Below are 8211 nucleotides of genomic sequence, written 5' to 3'. Positions count from 1 at the left end.
TATTTGTACCCCCAAATGCTAATTTATATGTCTTCAACATATTGCTCCCAAAAATGGTGGAAGAAATACTCATGTCACCTGATCGACATATACATTTTATCACAGTGATATTCTGGACACAATTGCAGAGGTCACACTTATGATTGTACCAAAGCCTAATTGGAAAGTGAGCAAGGATTACTAAAAACATCCTTGTCCAGGTTGCCTAATGCTCTCAAATGTCAATCCTATTGGTGACTACACATTGGTTTCTGCCTAAGATTATATATTCAACCTAAACCCTGTTGAAAATGCCTAATCTTATCACTCACATTATACTTTGCCTGATTTCCTAATTACTATATTCATATCTGCTTTCCTACATATTTTCCCCAGTTCATCATTGTGACTGACTCTTCACATGTGCTGACATTTACATTCACTTTTTTCTAACCGCTACCCTATTGCTAAAGAACTTTTGGTCCAAATTTCATGCTCACTCTTCTTCTGAAACCTACTGACTATCTTTCTAATCCTACCTAGTATCCCTTTTTGACTGGATGTTCTCTTCTACATTGAATCATCCAAGGTACAAGGTCCTGAGCCATTGTATATGGATTTATCAAAGACATCTGTACAGAATGTAATTCAAAGCTAAGTATACCAATCAAGGGCCCAATGCCCTTCTGGCCTTCAAATCTTACTTAGATTTTTGTTTTCATACATATATTTCACCTCTATATTATTATAAATATCAAAGGTTCCCAATACCATTCTTCATCCAGCAGAATGATTCCTAACCCAAATCGAACATGTTCTTAACCCCAGGCATACACTGTTCCCTCAATCTAACTTTACACAAGAGCAGGGACAGAGTTGGTCTTACCATACAGGAATGTAGGGGCTCTTTCACCTGCAGAGAACTTCAAAGGTCCATGCAGAAATTATCCCTGGTGAAGATGTAGGCTGCTAGGAAGGACCTGAGAGAGCAAAAGTCATCTTCCGTGGCAAACAACCTGGTAAAGATGAAGGGATGTGTCTGAATGAGCCTCTCTCTTCTTAATGTAGACAAGATGGACCAAACCAGGCCTGTGTGGAGAGCTTTTTCTGAGTGCCTATGGTTGATATACCATTCTAACTTTGGAAAGTGTCACAGGAATCAGGGGCAGCCTCCATCTCATGGGATTCTTAGAAGCAACAGTTAGGACAAAGTGGTTTCCAAGGCAGTGACCTCATTCAGTTCCTGAAGGAAGTGACCTCACCACACTTCCTTTGTGATGGAACTCTCTGAACTTGGGATCCAGCATGCCAGGCACCCAGAAGCAGTCCCAGTGCCAGTCCCAGTGGGCTCACTTGTTTGGATTTACCAAGAACAGAGTCAGTCTTTCTTGGTACCTACAGATGTGAGGATAGTCAATTGCCAGGAAAGCTCTGAAGAGGGTCTTTCCTGAGAAAGCAGGTAGTGGCTCACCTGTGGCTCCTGACAGTTTCACAGAATTGGCCAAGCAGGCCAGATCTGAGACAGGAAAGGCCACTTCGGGAAACATAGTATGGCCCACCAGTCAGAGGACACTGTGGGTAGTCACAGACCTCCTTGGGGGAAGGAGGTTACTTTGTGAGTGTGGGTGTGAGTTTGTGGTTTTGTCTCATGTTCTAAGAAGAGCTAGGAAAGGTGGTTTGTTTGGTTTTGAGTGGACTGTTTCTAGCAAGTCTTTTGACAAGGCGTGTGTTGCTGTGTCTGTGTATCCCACTGTGTTCGTGGTTGTAGACATTAGAAAAGAGAATGCATCAATGGATTTGTCCTGTCTAGTAAAAAGCTTCCAGCATTCATCCAGTCCTATTTATGAATGGAGAGCTGCTTGCCTTATCCATGGGCAAAACCTACTATCTTCCTAATTTCCTTTTTTCTTCCTGAATTCTGGCCACTCTTCAGGATAGGCTCATGGTTTTGTGTCCAAGATATGTACCACCTCCAAGCATTTTGACATGGTCATGTACTGGATAGCTGAATGGAATGGCGAGCATCTCAGAAAACTCAGATATCAGTGGGCCTAGTGAAGTCTCAGTGGAGAAACCCTGCTTTGGGCCTTTTGCTTCCCTATTGTTCTGTTTCCCTGGATGTCAGCAAGGTCTTTGCCTCAGGACACTCTTTTGTGAAGGCTGAAGAAAACAGTTTTCAAATGCAAACGAATGGTTTTCACCTGTGGCTCTTTGCTTAATTGCTTTGCAAAGGGATGTGTCTGAATCAGCCTCTTGGCCCTGTGTGAGGCTGTGGCTTAGATTGTCAGCACCTGATGGATCTCAAGAAAGATCCCATATGTGCTCCCAAAGCCAATATGGCAAAAAAGCAGTCATTGTGGATGAAGTCTCTCGCCTTCCTCTGTAAGGTTCCTGACCTCCATCAAGTGAGAATAGTGATCCTTTGGGTCAAATGACTTTTTCAAAGCCCTGCAGAGGCTAGCTATTATGTGCTTGGGATTTCTCATGACTCCATTTCACACAAAGAATCTATACCCCACCATCAGCAGGCCTCAAAGTGGAGAAGCTCAGCAGTATTAAAGGCAGGCCTATTTGATCACTCCTGGTTCAAAGGAAGGTGTGCAGGCCACCCTGACATTAGGCAAAGGAGGGGCAAGAAATCTTATTGTGGACACTGTCTTTCGCTGCGCCCCTCATGGAGACCTCAAGCCAGAGTTTATGAGGATTGCCTATATGGAAGGAGATGAGGGCCTTGTGGCAGTGTTTTGGTTTGAATTGTGGTCATTTGTGTGGCTGTGGAAGAGATGACTGGGTCCGCCTGGGCTTGAACTCTGGTGTGATTCCCCTTGGAGACTGAGTCCTGGAACTGACCTCAGAGAAGTATTGCCATGAATTGTGTTGGGATTTTCTGAGGCCACGCATGAGAGTCCCCCCTGGAAACTGAGATTGAAGCCCAGGGTGACTTTCCACAGAACACTGGGAATCCCAGCCAGGATATCACATGATTAAATTTTTAAAGACCTGGCAGTCATAGTTGAGAGTCTAAACACACATGGACCTCACATTGTTGACCTCAGTGGGCCTGGTTTTATGTGATGATATGGCCACTCTTTAAGAAGCCTTGTTTGTGAGAGTTCTCCAGAGCTTTCATTGAAATGATCTTCCTCACCATTTAATGGTTCCTGAATGAATGGAAACCCACAGTACCTCCAACTTCATTCTTTAAAAATGGCTAGATAAATACCATGCAATCTTTGAAATTCCCATGACCAGTTGGCACTGAGGAACTTTTGGATGTCCTGTTGCTGATCATGAGTGTACCAGACTGGTGCCTTGATTGACTGGGTTGCATGAAAATGATGTAGAACAGAGATGCCAGTAAGGTGGGGCCTGCTGAGTAGTGGGCCTAGAGCAGTGGTGTGCAGGTGTTTTATCAAACAACCTTGGTGGAGCCATGTGGATCTGCCTAGGGCTTCCAAATGGCTTGTGACTGACGTGGTGCAGCCAGCAGACCCTTATATGTAAAGGCATCTTGTTATATGGAGAGGTTTCAGGGCAATGTTCAGAATCAGGTTGCTATGGTCAAGGGGCCAAGCTCTGTGGGATAGAAGCATGGTTGGTGCATTCTCCTAGGACCCTGACCCATCACACGTGACAGAACTTCTTCCAACACTGTTTCCCAGTTGAACTTATTGTATTTCATGAAGGAAAACCCAAACTCCCAGTGCAGCAGGAAGAAACACGCCCAAAAATAAAGTATGACCAAATGGCTTCACTGTCCCCACGGGGAGACACTTAGCCCCCGGTGGCCACAGTTTACCTACAAAGAGAGAATTCAGCACTTCTGCCTCATGTTCATTGGAAAATCAGAAACCATGTCCTCCAGGTCGCTTAGATGCAGACCCAGCTTTGATGGTCTCACTACAAAGGAAGCTGAAGCTAATGACAACAACATATATTTCAAGAGCCCAACCTCAGAGGCAGTTTCTCAAGAAGTCTTTAGGCCAGCAGAGCTCCATGTTTGTGAAGTGTTTATCCTGTCCCTTACTTATGGAAACTCCTCTACCACCTCCAAAGTTGTAAACTCCTGAGCATTTATCATTCCATATATGTATTCAAAGATTTTCTAACTCTTCTCCTCGAATTGTGTCTTACTTGGGGCGAGGGTAATGTCAAGGCATTGTTCTGGATGAAAGTTGGAAGATTTTTGAGTAGCACATATTTGCATGCACATTGGATTCATTTTCCTATTTTCCATTCCAAATACTGAATCCCTGACACTAAGCCATACCCTACTAGACTCTGACTACAAATCCTTATATGATGAAGAAATATAACCCAAACACAATAGAAATGCAAGCAGTTCAGAGGAGGCATGGTGTGTAGTTGGACAGGCCTTTAACATTATAAAGGGTAGGTGTTATGAATCTAGTCCAATGTAATAGTTCTCCATGTGTTTTTAATGTTAACAAATATGTGAATTTCTGTCTCCCTTTCTCTGTAGCCTATTCAGCACATGTATTTTTACATGCACATATAGAATCTTACCTGGTTTCCCAGCTACATTCTTGTGAGGTGGCTGACTTGGCAGATACAAACTGTGAGAAGAGATCACTCCTCCTAAATGCTGTTGGAACTGAAAATCAACCTGTGAGTAACCTTCCTACATGAATAACATAATACATAAATCCATGTTCAGTAAAATAAATATTTTGGATCTGTGGATGATATATATTTCATGATGAATTTCAATTGGCAATTATATTTCTACTTTTTAATGTGTCTGTGTGTTTGTTTTGTGTGTGTGTGTGTATATATATATATATATATATATATATATATGTATATATACACACACACACTCTCCAGATTTTTCAAAATATTAAATATATGTGTCTTATTTTACACTCCCTAAATTCATGTTCATGTATGTGGATTTATAATCAACTTTTCACAAGATTAGTCTCAGAAATATTCATCCACCTGAAATACATATTTGTTTCCTAGTACTGAAAACTAAGTTCAGTGAATGGTGCATAGAAATCCTAACATTTCTACAGTAACTGACCCTGTTTAACATCAATGCAAGTAAAATCCTGTGGGACATGATGTGTATTTAAACATTCATTTTTATTCAACACTGCTACATTAATATTTCTTCAGTTGATCCACATCATAGGATATATCTTTCATCCTCACGTTCACAAATTTGGTTCACTTTCAATCAAATCCTGCTTCAGAACACATGTATTCCTCCATGTTTCTGGACTGGTCTTTTCATGAGACTTCTTTCCAAACACATTATTTTGGATTTCCATAATCACTTTTGAAGAAAAACTCTCACCATTCAGGGTAAACCATAACCCCAGTATTACCATTAGATGTATAACTGGTTGCAAAAATGATCCTTTTTCAGTATAAGATGTCCTATGTATTTTCGGATGTCATTTCAATCCATTATTTAAATTGGAACCATTTATATTCTGCATTCACAGTATGGTCTATTCAAGCATTATCTCTATACTCATAGACCCAGGGTACACCTATTTGTACCCCCAAATGCTAATTTATACGTCTGCAACATATTGTTCCCAAAAATGGTGGAAGAAATACTCATGTCACCTGATCTACATATACATTTTATCACAGTGATATTCTGGACACAAAATGCAAAGGTTACACTTATGATTGTACCAAATCCTAATTGGAAAGTGTGCATGGATTACTCAAAACATCCTTGTCCAGGTTGCCTAATGCTCTCAAATGTCAATCCTATTGGTGACTACACATTTGATTCTGCCTAAGATTATATATTCAACCTCAACCCTGTTGAAAATATCTAATCTTATCACTCACTTTATACTTTGCCTGATTTTCTAATGTCTATATTCATATCTGCTTTCCTTCATATTTTCCCCAGTTCATCATTGTAACTGACTCTTCACATGTGCTGACATTTACATTCACTCTGTTCTAACAGACACCCTATTGCTAAAGAACTTTTGGTCCAAATTTCATACTCACTCTTCTTCCTAAACCTACTGACTATCTTCCTAATCCTACCTAGTATCACTTTTTGACTGGATGTTCTCTTCTACATTGAATCATCCAAGGTACAAGGTCCTGTTCCATTGTATATGGATTTATCAGAGACATCTGTACAGAATGTAATTCAAAGCTAAGTATCCCAATCAAGGGCCCAATGCCCTTCTGTCCTTAAAATCTTACTTAGATTTTTGTTTTCAGACATATATTTCACCTCTATATTATTATAAATATCACAGGTTCTCAATACCATTCTTCATCCAGCAGAATGATTCCTAACCCAAATCAAACAAGTTCTTAACCCCAAGAATACACTGTTCCCTCAATCTAAATTTACACAAGAGCAGGGACAGAGTTGGTCTTACAATACAGGAATGTAGGGGATCTTCCACTTGCTGAGAACCTCAAAGTCCATGCAGAAATGATCCCTGGAGAAGATATAGGCAGCTAGTAAGGACCTGAGAGAGCAAAAGTCATCTTCCGTGGCATACAACCTGGTAAAGATGAAGGGATGTGTCTGAATGAGCCTCTCTCTTCTTAATGTAGACAAGATGGACCAAACCAGGCCTGTGTGGAGAGCTTTTTCTGAGTGCCTATGGTTGATATACCATTCTACCTTTGGAAAGTGTCACAGGAATCAGGGGCAGCCTCCATCTCATGGGATCCTTAGAAGCAACAGTTAGGACAAAGTGGTTTCCAAGCAGTGACCTCATTCAGTTCTTGAAGGAAGTGACCTCACCACACTTCCTTGGTGATGGAACTCTCTGAACTTGGGATCCAGGAAGCCAGGCACCCAGAGGCAGTCCCAGTGCCAGTCCCAGTGGGCTCACTTGTTTGGATTTACCAAGGACAGAGTCAGTCTTTCTTGGTACCTACAGATGTGAGGATGGTCAATTGCCAGGAAAGCTCTGAAGGGGGTCTTTCCTGAGAAAGCAGGTAGTGGCTCACCTCTGGCTCCTGACAATTTCACAGAATTGGCCAAGCAGGCCAGATCTGAGACAGGAAAGGCCACTTCGGGAAACATAGCATGGCCCACCAGTCAGAGGACACTGTGGGTAGTGACAGACCTCCTTGGGGGAAGGAGGTTACTTTGTGAGTGTGGGTGTGAGTTTGTGGTTTTGTCTCATGTTCTAAGAAGAGCTAGGAAAGGTGGTTTGTTTGGTTTGGAGTGGACTGTTTCTAGCAAGTCTTTTGACAAGGCCTGTGTTGCTGTGTCTGTGTATTCCACTGTGTTCGTGGTAGTAGACATTAGAAAAGAGAATGCATCAATGGATTTGTCCTGTCTAGTAAAAAGCTTCCAGCATTCATCCTGTCCTATTTATGAATGGAGAGCTGCTTGCCTTATCCATGGGCAAAACCTACTATCTTCCAAATTTCCTTTTTTCTTCCTGAGTTTTGGCCACTCTTCATGATAGGCTCATGGTTTTGTGTCCAAGATATGTACCACCTCCAAGCGTTTTGACATGGTCATGTACTGGATAGCTGAATAAAATGGGGAGCATCTCAGAAAACTCAGATATCAGTGGGCCTAGTGAAAGCTCAGTGGAGAAACCCTGCTTTGGGCCTTTTGCTTACCTATTGTTCTGTTTCCCTGGATGTCAGCAAGGTCTTTGCCTCAGGACACTCTTTTGTGAAGGCTGAAGAAAACAGTTTTCAAATGCAAATGATTGGTTATCATCTGTGGCTCTTTGGTTAATTGCTTTGCAAAGGGATGTGTCTGAATCAGCCTCTTGGCCCTGTGTGAGGCTGTGGCTTAGATTGTCAGCACCTGATGGATCTCAAGAAAGATCCCATATGTGCTCCCAAAGCCAATATGGCAAAAAAGCAGTCATTGTGGATGAAGTCTCTCGCCTTCCTCTGTAAGGTTCCTGACCTCCATCAAGTGAGAATAGTGATCCTTTGGGTCAAATGAGTTTTTCAAAGCCCTGCAGAGGCTAGCCATTATGTGCTTGGGATTTCTCATGACTCCAATTCACACAAAGAATCTATACCCCACCATCAGCAGGCCTCAAAGTTGAGAAGCTCAGCAGTATTAAAGGCAGGCCTATTTGATCACTCTAGGTTCAAAGGAAGGTGTGCAGGCCACCCTGACATTAGGCAAAGGAGGGGCAAGAAATCTTATTGTGGACACTGTCTTTGGCTGCGCCCCTCATGGAGACCTCTAGCCAGAGTTTATGAGGATTGTCTATATGGAAGGAGATGAGGGCC

Source organism: Ictidomys tridecemlineatus, chromosome 7, assembly GCF_052094955.1.
Source record: "Ictidomys tridecemlineatus isolate mIctTri1 chromosome 7, mIctTri1.hap1, whole genome shotgun sequence".
Lineage (NCBI taxonomy): Eukaryota > Metazoa > Chordata > Mammalia > Rodentia > Sciuridae > Ictidomys > Ictidomys tridecemlineatus.
Note: the sequence above shows the minus strand (reverse complement) of the source record.